At 44.1% G+C, this 20,044-nt stretch overlaps 1 long non-coding RNA gene across 4 annotated transcripts in view; it reads right to left on the reverse strand.

Moving 5' to 3' along the window:
- Positions 1-20,044, reverse strand: part of LOC129199675 (uncharacterized) — a 427,470-nt gene that overhangs the window by 12,248 nt on the left and 395,178 nt on the right. For all 4 annotated transcript variants that reach the window (XR_008574710.1, XR_008574711.1, XR_008574709.1 and 1 more), the window contains exon 2: positions 10,837-10,923. This is a non-coding gene — a long non-coding RNA (uncharacterized LOC129199675). The remainder of the gene's footprint in view (positions 1-10,836; positions 10,924-20,044) is intronic.

Genomic DNA, 20,044 nt, shown 5'->3' on the forward strand with positions numbered 1-20,044 from the left:
AAAGGTGACAGGAAAAGGAATAGGAGGGGAAAAGGAGCACTGGGGCCGTGGATCTAATAAGAAATCCATATGATGAGTCCTATCAATGAGATATTGACTGCTTTGTCAGCTGTTCCTCCTTACTTGTTCCTCTTAAAATGGAGAAAGGAAAAAACACAGAGTGAAGTCCTTAGAGCATCTGGGAAATAATATTTCTGCTATAAAGGCTGGTCTGGGAGACTGAGTATAGCTATTTACGAAGAAGGAAGATAAAATGGATATTGGATCTGACGTCTGTTGGGGACCAGAGAAGGAAAGAGACAACAGGGACCACAGGTGGAAGCAGACACGGCCATTGGAAACAGTTTCATATTGTGACAGTTTCCAAGGTTATAACATTCATTTTTGTTCTTACTGGCAATAACTCAGCCATCTTCACAAAAGAAGAATGTATTTTGATGAAAAACCCTTGCGTGACGATCATTCTGACCAGCATTTAGCAAGGAATTTAGGAAAAAGGCGGGACCTGAGCCATGCGGGTCCTTGAAGACACGGAGAGAAAAGCTTTGATTTCATAGGCAACAGACAGAAAACACAAAATACATAACTATCAGTGTAATAGGCATGTAATAAATTAAAAGAAAACATCACAGTATGGAACATAATATTGCCTTCTTGGAAAGGACTATTTCAGTCTCAGAAAACATAGACAAGTGGGACTATGAGAAGAAACACAGCAGTGTTTGTTGAAAATCTGAGCCATTAAAAGGTGAATGAGGCAGAGAGACCAAGGTGCATTTCTAGGGAGCCCCAGCACATGGCAGAGACACAGAGGTGCTCGTATAGCCCAGTAAAACTGACTGATGGGCTGCAATGGAGACTGCTGGGGAGGATGGGGGGCATGTATAGTAGAAAAAGGTGTCAGCATTCTGTCCTATGGCAGAAGTTGGGAGAACTGAAGTTGATCTGCAGAATACATTTTAAGATAACAGAAAATGCAGTGATTATGCAGGTATATTAAAAAAAAAAAAAGAGATAGTAGAAAGTTCTGAACTGTTCTGTTCTTTTTCTACCTGAGAATGGAGCAAAGAAATATTTTAAAATAAGACTTTTTTGCAAGATGACAATTTGGTATTAAATTTGTCATAAGCTTGTGGCTTCATAAAGTCATAAGAACAGCACAGCAGAAAAAAACTTCAAATCTGAAATATTTGTTGTAACTGCTGACTTTCAAAAAAATCTTCTCTTTTTCTGAGGGAATCAAAGGACCAGGAATCTTGAATTCTGCTATCACACACCAAGCCTGATCTGGGTAGGCTTGTGCTCGCCTATGAAGAAAAGGGGATTCTATTTCCCAGTGAGAAAGCAGAAATTAATTCATAATTCCACCACCCCCACCCCCAATTTATTAGATCCACTCACCCAGTAACGGACAAGAAACAACCCTGTGTGACTTGAGGAACTAGTTACTCTGGGAGAGTGACAAGCAATGAATAGTGAAGGCACAGATCCAACGCGCAATAGACTGAAATTGGCTGAAATATGTTCCCGGCAAGTATTTCTCGCATACTTATAAATAACAACAAAATACAAAAAATCCTAAACTGTTCCAATTGGTTTGTAAAATAATAACAGCCCATCATTTGGCGAGCATACTGTTTGCCATCAACTGTTTGTCCGTCTCTCCCGCTGATGGGAGAGAACTCCGGCTGAGTGGACAGATGTTTCTTTCTGCTAACTTTGACAACACTTGGGTCCATAGTCCTTGACCAGAGGAACTAATTAAGTAATAAAATCAGCTCTTTGTAAGACAGGAAGAAAGAGTGGAACCACTGAAGAACTTGAGGCACTGATTAACTCACAAGTGCTTCCTGTATAATGCAAATCATTAATGCTTAATGCTCTCTGAGAGTAATAAACCAGAATCGTAAGTATAACAACAATATCATGAATCATATGTGAATCCTACAGGATTCTAGGACATCCCTCTTTCTTTATGAGTTGTTCAATCTGTAAGAAGAATTGTTTTAACTTCTTATTTATTAATTTTACATTTTGATTCTATACATTGCAACTGAACTTAGCTGGCAGGTTCTTTGTAGTGTGGGGAATGGAGAAATAAAATTAAGAAAATAGCTCTCCTTGAGTACCAAAATGCGGAAAACTTGCCAGAATTAGTACAAATGCAGACTATGATCAGCCTAATAGTAAATGAATACTCACTGTATCTTTCCTTTGCCTGTTGAACTACTAATTGATGTGCTACTGGTGAATAAAAGGGCTGGTATTTCAGCCATGAACTCACTTCACCGCTGCAGTTTACTGAGAGCCCCAAGCTGCTGAGCTCATTACAGATCCCTTTGCTGAACTGGCTTTCCAGGCAATTTTGTGAAGGGGCAGCATCAGAGCTAGCCCACTGATTGGGACTCCATTGGCTCAGCGGGGCTCCAAGAGTTGAGGGGAGAGAGCACAGCACTGAGCTAAAAATACGTCTTTGCCTCTGTAGTGCCAGGAAGATTGCCTGGCTGCGCTAATTGGGAGGGACCTAGACATCTGGGTGGTATTTTAGGCTAATCTCGAGGTGGGACCTCTGCAGCACGTATGTGGCTCTGAATATAATCTCCTTCGGCGCTGTCATTTATACCATTGCAGGCATTTACAATCAGAACCGTCCTTGATTGACTCGTGGCTGTCGCTGCACCCTAGACTCATCTTGCAGGAGTGAGGGGGGATGAGGGAAGGCAAAATGGCTGTGCACTGAACTGACTTAGGAAACCATGTCACAATTTTAGTGCGGCGTTGAAGTTGTAAAATGGGAGAAATTACCCCGACAGGACCGGGGGTTAGGGCAACCGCACAAGTATATAGTCCTCCCACAGAAACTGACTGTAGAGTTGCACAGCAGAGAGGGTTGTCCCTCTTGTCAGGATTTATTTTTCAGTCCTGCCTCCTTTCTCCCTCTAGTCTTATTTTTAATTCTCTGAACAAACCATATAGCCCTGATCTCAGCCGTTCTCTAGCTTACCTCTATTTAGCACACAAACCCCCATGTTTGAACACCGTGATGCTCAGAGGAGTCTGTGTTTCTGCTCATCCCGCATGGACTTGGTAAGGCAGAAGGGAATAGAGGAGAGAGAAAAATAGGAGTGTAAGAAACAGTGACAGACTGAGAGCGTGAACAAAACCAACAGAAGCAGAAGTAAAAAGCCTGGCAGAAAAGAAAAACTCGATCATGGGAATACTAAGCAACTGAGCATTTTTGCTGAAATGACATATTGAACTGGTTGGTTGGTTGGTTGGGTTAACAGACATACAGTTTTACAGGGGTATTGCTTGCTTTACTGGTAGGACGTATTTCAGCAAAGCAGAGAAAAGTAGAATATTTCACTCCTTCAAATTTGACATGATCTTTTTTTGTTACAGCAACTTCATGAAATACTAGCGTGGTTGGGTGAGAAATGTCAAATGCTCATTGCATGAAATATCTGTGTCACAGACCAGTCTACTGACTCCCAATTACTGGCTGAAATAGATAAAATAATTTTCCTAAGCCTCTTCACATGACATATCAACATTTTTATGAAGTGATTGCACTGAAGATCTTATAGCAAGTATGAATTATAACAACATAATTTTCCAAAGAAAAGGCAATTACGATAAAGTTTAATGTGTTATTTTTGCCCCCAGGGAAAGTGCTTTATAAACTCTACTGGGATCGCTGCTTTGCACACCATCAGTCCTCAGACCGTGTTCCTGCAGCAGATGCAAATATTAGGCAACCTTCCAAGAGCAAGATGAAGAATGGTGCCCTCACCCAAAGCAACATGGAAAATTTTAGGATGTTAAACCACATTTACAAGCAAATAAAAGGGAGAGTTTTCTAGGTTGTGAAACAGCACCTCTTGTCAGGCTCCTACACCTATATTTAGAAACCTAAACAAAGAGGCTGTAAGTGCTGAAGGCACAAATACTTTTTATTTTCCCATTAAGACCCTATCCCTAAAGCTCTAACCCTGAAGTACCAGCTACATACATCACCTATTTTTCATAGCTGTTGCTATTTATTTCTAGTGCCTTTATGACTAATATAATTCTAACAAGAACTTAACACAAGCCACTACTCCAGGTTTAAAGTAGTCTTAATTTTGCATAGCTGCTTGAGAACACCTTGCTATAAGCCTACAGGATGTTGGGAAGATTTCAGAGGAGAGCAAGTACCATGATTAAAAGAATGGAAAGGATTATCGACAGTGTATGTAATAGAAAGAGGAGGTACTCAGTCTAGATAAATCATATTAAAGCCTAGGTTAAGGGGTGACTTGATCACGTAAGTATCTATACAGGGCAGAAGGATGGCTGTAGAGGACTCTTCAGTCTAGCAGTCAAAGGAATACACCGCACCTGGAAGTTCAAGCTAGACAAATTCAGACTAAAACCTAAATGGTTAATGGTGACGGCAACTGAAATTATCTACTGAAGGCTGTGGTGGATTTTTCATCCTTGAAAATTCTCCAAATAAAATGTGTTTCTAAAGTATACTCCAGTTTAACCACGTTCTTTTGATTAGAAAGGGGAATTAATTCAGGAAAGATCAGAGGCATTCATAGACCTAACATCTACAGTACTTGCTACATCAGTACAATGTAATACATAAGACAGCAGCGGGCCAGTTCCATTTTACTGCTCAGCTAATTCTATCCTGAGAGGCGTTGGCAATACTTCATCCAAGGTTTTGCACAAAACCATCGCTGATGCAGAACAACGAGAGTTGCAGGTACATCCCGATTTCAGATCTACGGTAGTCAATGGAAAAGAGTACGGTTGACTTCAGTGGGATTTGGTCCAGGGTCTTATTTAGGATTTGAGAAACAGAAGCAATTTGGTTTTCTAGCCTTCTGTGTAAGTGGGTAAAGGCTTAGAATATTTCTAAAGGCTTAGAATCCTTCTAATTACCATGGGTTTTATGGAGTCAGGCAGGTAAAGTTTCTGTGATCTGCCAGGTACAAAGCTGGGGATAGACTTATCTTGGGGATTTCAGCAGAAGAGTTTCAGCCCTGTCATCATAGCTAAAATTTATTTTGTCTCTAGGAAACTATTTCTGGATTAAGTGTACAAAATTAGTCCTAGAATTTACTTTAAAATGTTAAAAATAATTCTGGGTATGGAAATCTTGTCATCATTCTTTACCAAATGAGGTACAGAATGTACTTCTGCTTCCATTTCTGCTTCCCTAGCCACATAGGGTGATCCACCAACTTCAAAATTTTGAATATTTTATACTTTTGATTGAATTTTGTTCTGAACTCCAAGTTATTAATAATTAATAATCATAGACTCGAACTTCTGGGCTCTGTAAACACATACAATGTGTTTCAATATGTGAAATTAAGAAAAGAGAAAAAAATACATTTTAAAGCAATATCTCACAACTGCTCGGATTCCACTGAAACTGTAAACTCTCCTTTTACTGACAAACTCAGAATTTCACAGTGTCGACTTTTCCTAGCACAGGGAGACAAGCTGCATTCATACCGTGACTGACCTGATAAATTCTCTTTGAGCTTAAAGTCATGCTAAAGTGAGATCTGGACAATAAATTCGAAAGATGCCTAGCGTATAGTGGTAGAAAATAGCATTTTGAATGTATTAGCACGTACGAAGATCACTTTTTAAAACCAGTTCATTGTCTGCTTATGGGTTCCTGGTGGACTCTAGATGCAAGAGGCATCTTTTATTAATGTTTTCTGGAACAATAAAAATTATAAAGCCTGGTATATGTTTTGCCCATTGGGTCCTGCATTTTTCACCCACCTGAAACTCCTGCTGCATATGGAATGCCCAAGAAAGATGGGAAGGAGCCATAAATATTAAGTGATTGCATAATGGTGAGCATGCTGCAGTTCATCTGCACTGGTGAAGGCAAGACCTGCACATTAAGTTCCCACTCCTGTGAGTTATGGGTCATTTGCTCATTACTGAAGTGACTAATCCAGTAGTGAAGAGGATGTCTAGTGAAAATAAATTGCATTATACTACTGACTGCTGTGATGGATTCTTTATATGCTCTTTGTGTTATCGTTCAGAGGAACCCTTTTACCCAACCCTTGGTGTTGCAGCCATGTTATAAGGAATTTTATCAGAGCGAACAGGAGTCTTCGTAAGGCAAGAAACAATAGAACAAGCAGGAAATAAATAATAACTAGATAACCAGGAAACAGCACTAACACAATAGATGTTCAGTCATTAGTTTAAACTGTCACATTTGTCCTGAAATGATCAGAACGACCACAGTGAAGCTGCAACAGAGAAGTTTACAATAAATCCATGCCCATGCATTTTGAAGGCCACTTCAGGAGAGTTAGAGGAATAAACAGGGAATTTGGGGCAAACTTGACGTTGAAAGTAGGTGAGCTGGAAAACATTTTCAAGCATTTAAATCCCTTAAAATTTTCAAAGCACTTACCACTGAAAAGAAACATTGCTTCACTTACCCACCATTTACAATGACCTAACACTAATATGATAATCTAGATGGGATGCTTAATTATGACAGGGTTTCCTTCCCCACATACTGCCTTCCCAGATACAGTTTAATGAGGCAAGTCTGTTCTGCCATTTCAGTTCACCTGAGTGGCACGAGATAGTTTCAACATACGGAAATGTCATTCTGCCACTGCCTGATCGCTACTAAAATGTTACTGATACAGATCATTTAACCAAACTACATTGGTTCTGATTATTCAAATTAATAATATTTATGGCAACTTTGCAAACTGAAAACTAAGGTCATTTATGACAAGATTTTGTTATAATTCCACCTGTTCAGTGCATACAGGGTGAAGAAAAGCCATAGGTAGATTCAAGTTTGCTGTGTTACCTGTTAATGCTTACCGACACATAAGGATTTTGCATTATACTTGCAGCATTCTGACTGTTTCTTTTACTTTGATTTCTCTTTTATGCCTTTTGTTGGAGATGCTTAAAAGCAATTCTACTGGTTTGTAAGTAAAACAGCCTCGAACAGTAAGCAGCAAAGTTCTGCTTGCTTCGCTTTGCAGCTCTCAGAGTTAAAGCTAAGTTTAATTGGAGCTAATTTGAGTCATCACCAAAAAAAACAAACACTTTTTTCTTCCCCGTACATGTTGCCATAGAAAGCAGAGAGAGATTTGAGTTTTTAATTGTGGTTGTTTATGACCCTCTTTGGTAAGACTTGCTGAATTTCTAATTATGTGCTTAACGACTGGAACAGACTCCATGTATTACTGCATAAAAAGTCTCCCTTGATCGCTTTCTTCCAAGTTACATAGCAGCCTCGATCAGCGAAGGTGTGGGATTGCTTTCCTGACATTTATTGAATAACCATTATTTAAATTATTTTGCTTGTTTCAATGAATTTGTCATACATTGTATTTTACAATAGATTCTCTTTTCCCTTGTTATTTACATAAAAATTGCAATGCTCTGTGCCAGAAATAAGGCAATGAACACATGCATGTAAAAGTAAAGTGCGATTCACCCAAAAATCAAAGATGAGAGGAAATATACTGGAAAGTGCAAATTTTTATTTTTCTATCAAATTGTATTTGTAAGAAATATTTTAAATGAAAAGTATTATCATAAAAACTAACCCTGAGCATCTCTGTTAAAGCATTTCTAATTCATTCCAAATTAATCTGATTTCACAGGAAAAGGAAGATGTAGTAAAAATAGCCTTTCTCAGCCTAGTGGCATAAGGCATAGTGGTGTAAAAGGCCTTGATCCACAGCCCACTTGAAGTCATTACAGTGACATCACTTAGCTTTGGATCAGGGCTTGAGCAAAGGATATATTGAATTTTGAACAGATGTGAGACCAGAATCTAGCTCAATATAAAGATACTGTATAAATTGCATTGAAATGTCATTATTTTAGCAGGATCAGAGAACAGTTTTACCACTCTGCATCTGTATCTGTAAAACAACAAGTTGCTTTGCTAGAGAAGACTGAGTAGCTGACAATTTAGTACCAAGAACTATTTTTTTTCACATTTTCATCAAAGCTATCGTTCAATTTAGGAAAAAAAACCCACAACACCACCACCAACAACAAACCCACCCACAGAAAAACCTACCCCAAACAGGTTTTTTTAATAGTATTTTTATAGTTTGGAAATGACAGAGAATTCTACTCTGAAAAATGAAACAGGAAAAACATGCAAACGGAATTATAATACCTGAAGGTTTGCTTTTCCGTGGTATAGACATTACACGATAACCGACAGTAATTTAAATTTCAATATTATCATGCATTTGTAGGGTTTCTTCGAAAGTTAAGTTGATAGTTAATTTAAGATTGCTGACTTAGATCACAATACAGTAATTAGACAAAATTAAAGTAAAAATTGAAAGAAAATGAATCAAGTAATACAATACATTGTGTAGTACTTTTTCCATGGGCAACTCCACTGATAATCTGGAGTGAAGTGCATGAATTATCAGGGAAAAAAACCGCTTTGATTATACAACTCTGTTACAAAACTATCTTTGAATTAAGGTGGCAATGCGATAGGTGCTAGCTTTCACTGAAAAACGTGGGGGTTTTACGTCTACTCCGCAGATGTATTTTTACATCCATTTTTATAGTAACAGTGAAAATAGCAAAGGTTTCGAGGACTGCAGGGTGGCTCGCAGTGTTGTAGTGCTTCGGAGGAGTGTGGTTAGTTACGTACCACTTCCTTAAAATACACGTCTTACAGTATATTAATGATTTGAAAGACCAGAAAAAATCCTAGGTAAAAAGAGTTAACACAAACATTTTAAAGTCATTCTGTTCCTTATCTGAGCAGGAGGTGAAATGAAACACAGAAGGAGGAAAAGAAGAAGCTGTATTTCAGTCGAAGGGGTGTTCTTGTCCCTTCCTGGTGTCACTGCTCTGCTGTAATGTTTAATTTCATAACTGGGGGTTTTGATCATTTTTCATGAGGGTGAATTGCTCGGCTATCCCTTCTGCATAATTTTAAATGGAAACTGGAAGAATAAGAAAAACAAGACAAAACAAAACCTAAACCGTGTATGCTCCATTTGCTGAATATATGGTTTTCTTCCCCCTGCGTGTGCACATGCCAGATGGCACTACGCTGGGTTGGATGATAATAAACATGAAAAATACAGTCAGTGCACGAGCAGAGATAACTGTGGCTGAATGTACCAGGGCTGGGGCTGGTAGGGGGAAGACACAGAAGTTCCAGCTGTGAGAGAAAAGCAAAGTTCAGCTCCTCAAGGGAGGAGCTGCTCTTGTCTCCAATTAGCTCCCGTTGGCAGGGGGACGTGGCACCGGTGGGAAGGAAGGTCGTCCCTGGTTATCCCAGCACCCTACCCAAGGGGCAGATTTGGGACCATTTCCTTCCCAGTGGAGTCAAGCCCGTTAACTTGGGGTGATGGGAACTTGTTTGGTGCTGTTGAGGAACAGGGTCCTGAGCGCGGGGTGGCTAACCCACCTCTGGCCTCTCACTCCTGGGGGGTGAGGCCGGCGGGCTGCTGAGAAGGGGTGAGGTCTGGCTGGCAACATGGGCTGGGAATAGAGCTGCTGGGGAGAGGGAGACATCTGGGTCAAGGGCGGTGGGATGACCCCATGGGCCCCTGTCCCCCATCCATGGCCTGGGCCCTGAGGACATCATTCATCCCAGCATTGAGTGGGAGTTGTGGTGTCCACAGAGGGGACCTCCACCTCTGCGTAGTCCCATGGCAGCACCTGCACGGGAGGCGTGAGGAGCAGCTGCTCCTCTTTGAAAGCTGCTGCATCCTCCTCCTTCACAACCTCTTTCTGGAAGTACTTTAGCAGAGATCCAGATGGCGATGCACCCACTTACAGGAACAGGGCATTTGGTCCCTGGCCATGTGCGTTGCTGTTGTCTTCTGTGCAGGCATTGGGTGTACAACATTGCTTTTCCTCTGGGTTTCTGCATTGAAGTTAGCCCAGAGGGTACCTGAAGCATGCCCAAGACCTCCTAGGACGTAGATTTTGGGGGATACCTTTGTCTAGTAGGTAAAGTTTAAAGGTGGTGAACTGATAGGGAAAAGAATCTCAGGGACATCTGCTAACAAATACCTGGCAGGGAAGATGCTTACAGTGCATATCATCTCCATTGAAACATTTGTATGAAGCAGGTAGCAGTCTGAGGTCTGCTGGTACTCATTTGACCACAAGGACGATGTAGTTGGAAACTGGTTTTCTTTTAACCCAGTACTTGTCCTTGGAAAACTCTCTTTGGCAAGGGGAAAGAAACTTCCAGCCAGCAGATTAAATGGCACCTATGCAGTAATTTATTTGCCCCATTCACTTCAACCCCTCTTTGCTTTTGTTTGTTACTCTTATCTTTTCCTTCTTACCAACACACCACATTCTGAAAGGGGCAAACTTAAATTTAGGAAGCTAATCAAATCATAATGGATAATTATTTAATTTTAAATAATTCCATCCTTTGCTTCCTTTGTAATTTACATTATATTCTTACAGAATCCATTATCCAAGCAAAAGGGGAAAGCCAATTTAATGAGTGGGAAAGCAGCACTGAATTATTCTTGGTCCTGCAAAGAATGTAATTGGTAGTTTCTTAGCTCAGCTCTCTTAGTCTGATGAAACTTTGCTCTGTTCCTGCATAAATGCTAAACATAGTTCTCACTCAAGAGTGACCACTAAAATATGTGACCGCTCCATCTACGAGCTAGGCAGCATCTGAGGCATTACCCATCTCTGCAGGCTCACTCTAGGAAGGCTGTTGCTGGAGAAGAAGCTTTGGATTCACTAATTCCTGCGAGATAAGAGATGGGGAGGAGGGAAAGGTAACCCCCAACATTTTAAGATACCGGTGGCACAGACCTTTTTTCCTTGAGCACAGGCTCCTGACATGAGGGTGGAAGAGAGGGGAGTTTCCTCTGCTCACCACATGGTGATCACAAATGTCACCTACAGACAAAAGAAAATGAAAAGGAATGATAAGTGAAACATGGGCAATGATTTAGTCCCTTGAAAATGCACATTAATCATCTGACAACCCTCAGCTTTACTGCAGTGAAAGTTCGTTTCTCATGGCGGGCTAAGTTTGGGATCAGTGCTGGGAAGTGGAGCTGGAGAGGGGCTGGCAGCAATATTTAGAAACAGCAACTGCCTGAGTGTATTAAGAAACCGAGTTTAAAAAAAAAAATAAAATAAAGGACCCGTAAATACCCATCCTAGCTGCCGGTTTAATCACTCGCAAAGACACTGCCTGACTCTTTTAAAGCCCCGCGTATCTGAAGTTTCGGAAGCGATTGTGAATAAATACTTCACTGCCTGCTCACAGCGACGTTTCCTCGGCGTTAGCTCATTAGAGTGCCTGAAAGAGACCCGACAGAAAACAAGTTAAATGCAACTTAAATCATCATCCGATTCGACTCTAAAAACAAAAAAGGCGAGGCGTTCACCAAAAGGTTGCAAAAGGAGTTCAGCGTCGGCTGCACCGCAGTTATTAGAAGCGCAGGGAAAGGGACTGAGGGATGTGAGCGGGCAATGTGGCTGGGATCCCAGTCCCCAGTTGTTGTGTTTGGGTTTTTTCCTTTTTTAGCCTTTTTTGTGTGTGTGTGTGTGACTTCGAAAGATGTCACGGCAAAGTGAAATCTTTGCGGAGGGCTGCTCATGCATTCAGACTGTAGAGTTTTTCAAAATGTGATGTTTTCCAATGATGACATTAGAGTAGCAACCAAGGGTCCGAGACAGCAACGCCTGCTGCAGCTGGGCTTCGCTTTGAAATGCCCAAGACAATGGGGGCCACTGTTCTCCATCGCTTCGCCTTTCCATTCCATTTGCATAGTCTGTTCTGCCTGATTGACCAGCTTGGGCTGTCCAAGGGACCAGCATTGTTCGCAGATCACTTCAAGATGGCACAGATGACAAGATTCAGGTGAGAGATGAAGTGGGATGATTCTCAAATGCCATAAGAAAAGGCTACCCTGGGAACTTTTAGCGGAAGAGAAATAGTTCGTGAATTGAAGCTGTTAAAGGATTTTTTTTTTCATTTTTTTTAAGAAACTGATCGTATTTGGAAATATGCTACCTGGACACACAAACTAGTAACAGGAGGTTTTTGTGCTTCGTTGCGGAATTTTGTTTGGTTTATGGTTGGTTGTGTTGTAGGTTTTTGTTTGTTTTTTATTATTATTATTTTTAATTTTTTTTCCATCCCAGACCTCAACTTCCCTCGGCTAAGATGGGAGCTGTGCCACTGGAAACCTTTGTGAATCAAAGTTTGCTTACTAAAAATCATAAGACGACAATAAATAAAGCTCATCATAGAGGCGAGTTTTGAAATTCCTTGGTGCCTGCTCCGTAACTAAGTGCCAGGATTAATTAGTTATTGTTCATAAAGCGCTTTCGACGTGGAAAACCCTCCTAGAAATGCAAAGCGCGAAGAGAGCTGTTAGCCAGCCCCACACACGGCGGGCGGGACTGCGGGGTCTCCATCCTGGGCGCCGGGCTGGGAGCTGCGGGGAGTGAGGGGAGGCTGGAGCACGCCTCGTTTGCCCCGGAGAAGTTCCAAACTCTCTGCTGCTGTCCCAGATTCCCGACTGAAATGTCATGGTTTGGGCTTTTTTTTTTTTTTTTTCTTCTTCCCCACCCAGGTACTCGAGTAAACACACACACACACGGCAGCGCCCCTAAAATGAATTTCATTTGACACCGATGTTTTGACTTCATCTCCAAAAGACAAAATCTTTCTCATACAAGTATGTTTTCCCTGGAGGGGTTTCCAGCACAATTTGCTATAATTTCTTTACACCTAACGGAACTGATGGGATCTAAGCAGTAAAACATATTCCCACAGTAGTTTCGCTCTCTCGCACTCTCTGTTACCCTCCTGGGGTTCAGATCACTCTCTAGTATAAATATTGCCAATAATTGTGCTAGTATGGTGATTCTCAGAAGGAAGCAGAACTCTCTCCTCCCCGTATAGCAGACCTAAAGTCATGCGACTTCTGTTTAATCTCTGATGTATTCTCTCCTAGATGCTCGTCTTTCCCCTGCGGCGACTAATACACTTAATTACGTGATTTACAAGAATGGCCAACAAGGTCCCGGGGGCTGCTAAAGCCCGACCCCCGCCCGGCGAGCCGGGCTTAAGGTGCGTGCCTGGCTCTGCAACACGGGCACCTCGGAGGGAAGGCGCCTTGAGCGGGACTCGGCTCTCAAAATTAACCCAAAGTTCAGGCCTTTCTCCACAGTTTCACACGCACACACATCCCCCTTCTCATCTTGTGCTCCGGCCCCAGGTTGGTTTGGGGGTTCTCCCCCGCCCCAGATAAGGGGGTTAAAAGCTGCCGAGGAAACTTAAGTGGCTCTGGAGTTTGTTTAATTTCCCTCCAGTGTTTACTGATAATTCGAGAGACGCTTATCTCGGGGAATATAACGATTAATACAACCGCAGGTTTCCAGATAAGTGATTGTGATGGAGATTGTTGGCGAGAAAATAGACAATTATCCGCTGTTAGCTTTACATAAAGATCGCATTAACTTGAATTAGTTATCAGACAAAAGAACATCAGAAAGCTGCACCTTTCTGCCAAGGCAACCGCTTGCAGGCGGTGTGCTCCGCACAAGCAAACGCACCGCTGCCTCCCCAGCATCTCGCAAGCATGAAAGAGGCGGCGGGCTCGGGGGGCTCCGGGGGGGGGGGGTTCTCGGGGGGTGTGGGGGGGTGTTTCACGGATCCGCCACGGCAGCGACACGCCACGCTCATGCGGAGGCACGGCCGCTGCGCGGAGCGGGGAGGGCGAGCCCCGGGGCCGGGGGATCGCTTTAATATCAGCTGCCCGGCCGGGCCGCTTTCATTTCCATAGGGCGAAATTAACATGGACGTGGGGCAGGCGCTGGGGCGGGAGGCAGCGCGCCCGGGGAAGAAGTGGCGTGGCTGATCGCCAAGGAAACCTCGCTGAAAGGGAAGGGGAGAGCATGTGGCTATTAAAACCCCGACACAATAATAACATTAAAAAAAAAATAAAACCATAATGATAACTCGGAGGCAGCTCGCTATTTGCATATGAAACCAGCGGCCAGAAGCGCGGCAGTCCCCTTGCCGCATTATGTCCTCGGCGGTCCGAGGTCCCCCCCAGACTGAAAAGCCTTTTGATTATTTCTCCTCTCCCCAGGAAAGGCTGATTCCTCCGTAATTGATAGCGGGGAAGGGCCGTAATTAATTTCGCAGCGAAGTAAAGTGCAGCTTCTTCTCCCGGCTGGAGGGGAAGAGCTAGAAGACAGGAAAGGGGGCGAGGGAGCGGAGGCGAGAGGAACTCCCCCCGAGAACCCCCAATTAAAGGAAATCACGCCTCACTCTCTCCGGCACCGAGACACCCCCACACACACACCCCCCCCTCGACTCCCCGCCATCCCCTCGCTCCCCGGGGAGGCAGGAAGGGCAGGGCCCGTGGGCTGCTTTCACGAAATCAGAAAGCATTCACCAGGCGTTTGTGTTGCGGGAGGTTTCTGTGGGAATCGGGTGGCTGGAGTAATTGGGGGGGGAGGGTGCACTCTCGGCTGGTTTCTCTCTGGAATTAAAGGCAGTCTTCAAAATAGGGTGTTTGTTAGAGAACTTCAGTCGGGAGGAAACCTGCCATTTCGGATCAGTGCGTTTTCTGTGCTGGATTTCCAGACAGACCCTTAAGCACTGTGTTTATATGGGGAAGGGAAGAGGGGCACCGGGGGGGAAGGGGTGGGGGGTGGGGGAGAGAAGGGCTTTTCGTGTGTGATGGGGCAATAGGACAAAAAACCGGCGAGGTACTTCAGGCGTCGGGCTGCAGCCTAACAGATGCTGGGGTAGAAATCAGCTCGGGGGAGCGGGGGCACCTCAGGTCCACGCATGAGGCAGCCGGGAAGGGAGCGGGGAGGGGATGTCAGGTGAAGCGGCTCTGCTCCCACCCGGGACGGAGAGCCCCGGGAGCCGTCCCCAGCCCCGGGACGTGCCGCTGCCGCCGCTGGGTCCCCGGTGAATGGAGCGGATAATGATCCCCGGTTCCCAAGGCAGGCTCGCTGCTGCCTGGTGAGCCTTGGATTTGTGTGGTCCAAGCCTTTCCCAGCTTGTCCCATTCTGTCACCGGGATAAGGGGCTCCCTCGGCTCGTTTGCACCTGCGTCGCTTTTGGCTCCTTCAGGAATGCGCTGAAGCTTGTAATCAGCTTTGTGAAGCCATTGAGTGCACGGCTGAGTGAAACTTCCAAAGCTCGCAGAAAACTGGCCCGCTGAATAGGAGTCAGCATGGGGCTTCTCTCCAAGCCCCTGGCCTGCCAAATTCCAGCAGAGCCCCTCACAATCAGTCCACACAAGCTTTACTGCTCTCCCCGCACTGAGAGAAGCGAGAAAAGAAAAGCTAAAATACCAGTCACCGAGGTTAGCGGTTTGTTCCCAGATTAATGGCAAACACCTCTCTCCCTGCTGCAGCTAACCAGTTCACTCGGGAGATATGTGTGTGTGTATATATATATATGTGTATACATATATGTATGTGTGTGTACGTATGCATCTGTGTGTATACACATAGATATACGTGCATATGAATATGTATGTGTGCTTACGTGTATTACAAAAAAAGGAAGAAGGAAATAAGGGAGCGTTATTAATTTTTTATTTTATGTGACCGCAAGCATCCAAAGGCTCTTTTGGCAGCAAACAGGTAGCGGGCTGTCTTGCTGTCCCACAAGGTCATGCTTATATCATCTCAGTACTTTCTGTAATGGTATGGTTTTAAGGTTCTGGATGAAGCTGACCCTGAACTGCAGTCTGTTTTTTCCATCTGGAGGTGATTGAGTACCAAGCAAAACTCCGTGGGAGAGTAACAGAAAGGCAAAGGCAGGTTATAAAAAAATCAACAACATCACCACCGTCCCCACCGCTAAACCCACTTTATGATAAGATAACTCAGAGGGCCTAGACGTGAAGTTTTCACGGGCGCTTTGCGCTCTATGGTACCCGCAGGATGGGTGTGCCACACCCGCCCCCTGCCCCGTGGTCCCCAGCCCGGGGGGAGCGAGGATGCTCTGCTGACACCTGGATCGCTTCCACCCTGGGGAAAAGAGCTCAGGAAAGGTCCCACTCCAGGGAATCCCCTTATTTTGAGCATCCTTAACACTCGCGACATATACCGCTTCACTGCTACGTTAGAACTTTCCCAGCATCTGATTGCACAGGAAGGCGCGACGCTAAGCAACTCCGGAATATGTAGCACAACTTCGTCATACTTTTCAACCGGGTTCTGAAAACCTGTATGTGGTTGTAGAGTCGCATTTATTAGGGGAAACAATTAGTCGAGTTATACAAATATCCTGCTTTCTAAAGCAGTCCTGTCACGGTAATAAACGCTGCAAAATATCCTTAAATCTGCTAAAATTGTAAGCCAAGTGCACTGCAGCATCAAAGCTGAATATAGATCAACTAAGCAAGGCTTTATTTTCAGATTTGGAACTTTTAATGCCATTTATGTCCTTCTTCTACATGTATCTAAAACAATGAAAGCAACATTACTACAACATGAATATTTTTTTGCAAGTTCTCCTCTCGGGCTAGTATAAAAGGGAAAATGAAGACTTCCAGCATTTCCAGAGATGATGTCTTTTGAAGGGTTTTGCCATGTCTCTTAATTACGTCATGCAAATAATGTTTTCTTGACGTCCACATTGAAAGACCCGCGGCAGAATGGACAAAACTAACTCCATAGAGTTGGTAGATGTTTCTTGTAAGTTCAGCAGGATGTTGTCTCACTTTACTGTCATGCTTTTGGCGTCTTCTCAATTATCGCATTTTCAGGAATGTCCTAGAAATCGATGTCGGCAGTAGGTGTTTCCCCCATTGCGAAACTCTGACGGGTTTCTACGGGCTCGGCGGTGGGAGCGGATTGCACAGCAGACGATCACGTAAGATAGTTTAGCAGCATCGGTGCACAGTATTCTGATCCCAAAGTCCCTCTAAAGGATAACGTAACACCCAATGGAAAGAGTTAGGGAGTAAAAGCGTAGAGGAATACGTCTGATGTTGAAATCTTGACCCTTCAAACTGCGACGGCACAAAAACTTCTGCACATGTCCACAAATGGTTTAAAGTCACATCTCTTTCTGTCTGTAAAGTTTCTTTTCTTTTTGGAAGTTTGATGTGCTATTTTCGACCGTGTTGCTGCTTCCAACCATTCTCAGTGACAAGTCATGAGGATATGCAGTAATTCAGAAATTAGTGAAATTTTATTCTTGGTGGGGGCGTTGGATTAAGAGGCTGGGAGAGTGTGAAACAAGTCAACGTGTAATTGTATGATAAGGCTCTCACGAGGAATTTATTGGCCAAGTTGCTATTTCTATTCCTTCCTAATCTCGTTTAGCACATTCATTCTCTGCAATCTGTCTCCATAATCTTCTGTGACAGAATGGCAGCCAATAGAAGCATGCATGTTTGGAGAGAAGAGAAAATATGCAGAGGCGTGATAAACTGATGCTAATTATCCATATTTAGGACACCGAGTGCAGAAGATCAAGGTTTACAAATAACAAACCAGAGCCAATGATGATGGCTTCCTAGTGTGGAATATATTGGAGGGGACAAGATAAGGGTTTCACATGCAGAAGAGATTTATTGGTCAAAGGGTTCACCTTCCACTTTTCCACTTTTATATAGCAGTAAATTATTTAGGCTAAATTCACCAGAACATTACTCTTTTATTTGGCAATGTGCCATGACTTGCTCTTTCTTTGTGTCCTTTCAATGCAAATCCTTGTAGTGTAACATCAGTTGATAAGAAACAAATAATTGAAGTAATAGGTAATTCCCTTTAAATTGTGCATATAGGACAGTAAGGTAATCATCTGGCGTAGAATGAGACCGGAGTATAGAGCAGATAGCTGAAAGTGAAACGATATCCATCTCGGCTATTAAATTACATTTGTACTAGAGAAAAATAACCTGCAGAAGACTTGTAGGTTGAACAAGAGACAACACTAGTCTAGTCAGCTTTAGACCATTTTCCTATAGACTTCTCAAATTTCTTTCACTTTAAAAAACAGCTTTCCCTTCTTTTTTTTCTTGCTTTTTCTTTTCCCTTTTTTTTCCCCCGAAAAAAAATAACATTTAAATTAGGGATGCTGCATTCTCCTTTTAACAAGTGTTGGCTCTGCGAAATAATAAGGGAATTCAGTTTGGCAATATCCGTGTAGTATGGTTGAGGGTCAGTTGAGTGATCTTAGTAGTCTGCAGTAATTGTACTGTAAAGTTTCCAGAATGAGAATAATATTTGTTGAGTTTATGTTTATTTACAAGTTCAGAAAGTACTCTGTACAGTGGTAAAATTCTTGCTATTATTTTCTATTAACATCTTCCTGTCAGGTGGAGATAACCTGTTCTTTGAGAAAGTCACTATTAAATTGTAGGTCAACATTCCTCCTTGCTTCTCTAGCTGTATTTTTCCTGTGTTGGTGGCACGACGATACTCAGCAAAACACAGAACCCTGCTGAAGCAGAAAATATACGTCTCAGAGGTGCTTAATTTAGGAAAATTCTTCAAAACATCTCTCATTTGATATAAGGAAAGATATTTCTTTAGTGACTAGTCGCTTAAGACGAGAAAATTTTCCGACCTTTTGTTTTAGTGCAGAAGGACTCTGGATTTATCCCCCCCCCCCCCCATACCGAGGTATTCCTTTGCATTGGTTCATATTTTGTTTCTTGTGTATGGGCAAAAATACTGCAGTGCCAAGCTTAACATTTTCAGACTTCCTAAAAAGATTTCTAAAAGCAGCCGTGCGCTTTTTTTTTTTTTCCCCCCGAATTCCCTGAATTAGCTGGCTTCACCCAAAATGACCCAACAAAATACATCGTAGGAGAGAGAAGGAAGACAAGCAGACCGGCTGCAACTTAGGTCATGGAAGTTGCCATTTGGTCACTAGTGGACAAAAACAAAGGGAATCAGGAGAAAGTCTATGGCGCACGTCAACCTCTGGGGCACAGCTGGATCTAGGGCTGCCGGGTGCCGCCGGTGCCTGCGCATGAGCCACCTCCGGGCTCCCCGGCCAGGGAACCCCGTGGGCCTGATCCAGCCCTCACTAAAATCACCCAGGGGCCAGACCCGGCTGTCCCACTCTGGAAAGTACGGCGCGAAGGCCTTCGCAGTCTGCCTGCCGCCGGTTCCCCGACCTCGGTCCGGGGCACGGCTGTGTCCCGTGTCCCCTCTCCAGGGGCAAGAAGCGGTTATCTCCGCTGCGACGCGATAGCCTGACCCCGGAGCTGCTCCCCGGGGACGTGGAGCTCTCCGCCCACACGCACGGTGCCACGGCCCGGCCTCCCCCTCTCCCCTCCGGCCGGCCCCCGCACCCCCGCAGCCCCACAGCTCGCTGGGGACCGCCCGCAGCCCGCCCGCCCCACGGCAGGGGCACCACGGGGGGCGGGGAGACCAGAACCTGCACAGCGAAAGACCCACGGCCACGGGGCGGCTGTTCCTCGGGTGGCAGTGCCACAGCGGGGCGGGGAGGGCACATTCACACCGCGTTTCTGTAAGAAACTATTCGGCTCTGTCTGGGAGGGGCTGGGGTGGGCGCATAGGATAGCCGGGTCCTGGACTTCATTAAGTGACGTTTGGCAACTAGTTAGACTAATCAGGTTGATTTTCAAAGTAAGGGACGCTAAAGCCTGACCCGGTTTTAATCAGCAGCCCCTTTCGCAGGAGGCACGGCTGGCCCTGCCGGCAGGGAGGCGGGAGGCTCCTCCGCAGCTGCCGTCTCTGCTTTCCGTGCAAGAGTTTTTCTCCCTGCTCCTCGGAAAAAGGCAGTCGCCTTTCACCGAAAACTCGAAGAGTTTTTTAAAGTAACATTTCACAGTTCCATTTGTCATCCCCAGAGAGACACTGGAAATCCCTCTAATCCGGGTGTTCTTGCTAACCGAGGCGTGCGCAGCGACGGAGGGAACGCCGAAGTTTCCCCTTCAAGTGTTTTGCGGCTGTGCTTGCTGTATGATGTCCGATGAGGGAAAGGACTCCGTTCCAGATGTTGCCTGGCTGTTTGATAGAATAGGAACGGAGCTTCTGTAATACA

This window comes from Grus americana, chromosome 1 (assembly GCF_028858705.1).
Source record: "Grus americana isolate bGruAme1 chromosome 1, bGruAme1.mat, whole genome shotgun sequence".
Lineage (NCBI taxonomy): Eukaryota > Metazoa > Chordata > Aves > Gruiformes > Gruidae > Grus > Grus americana.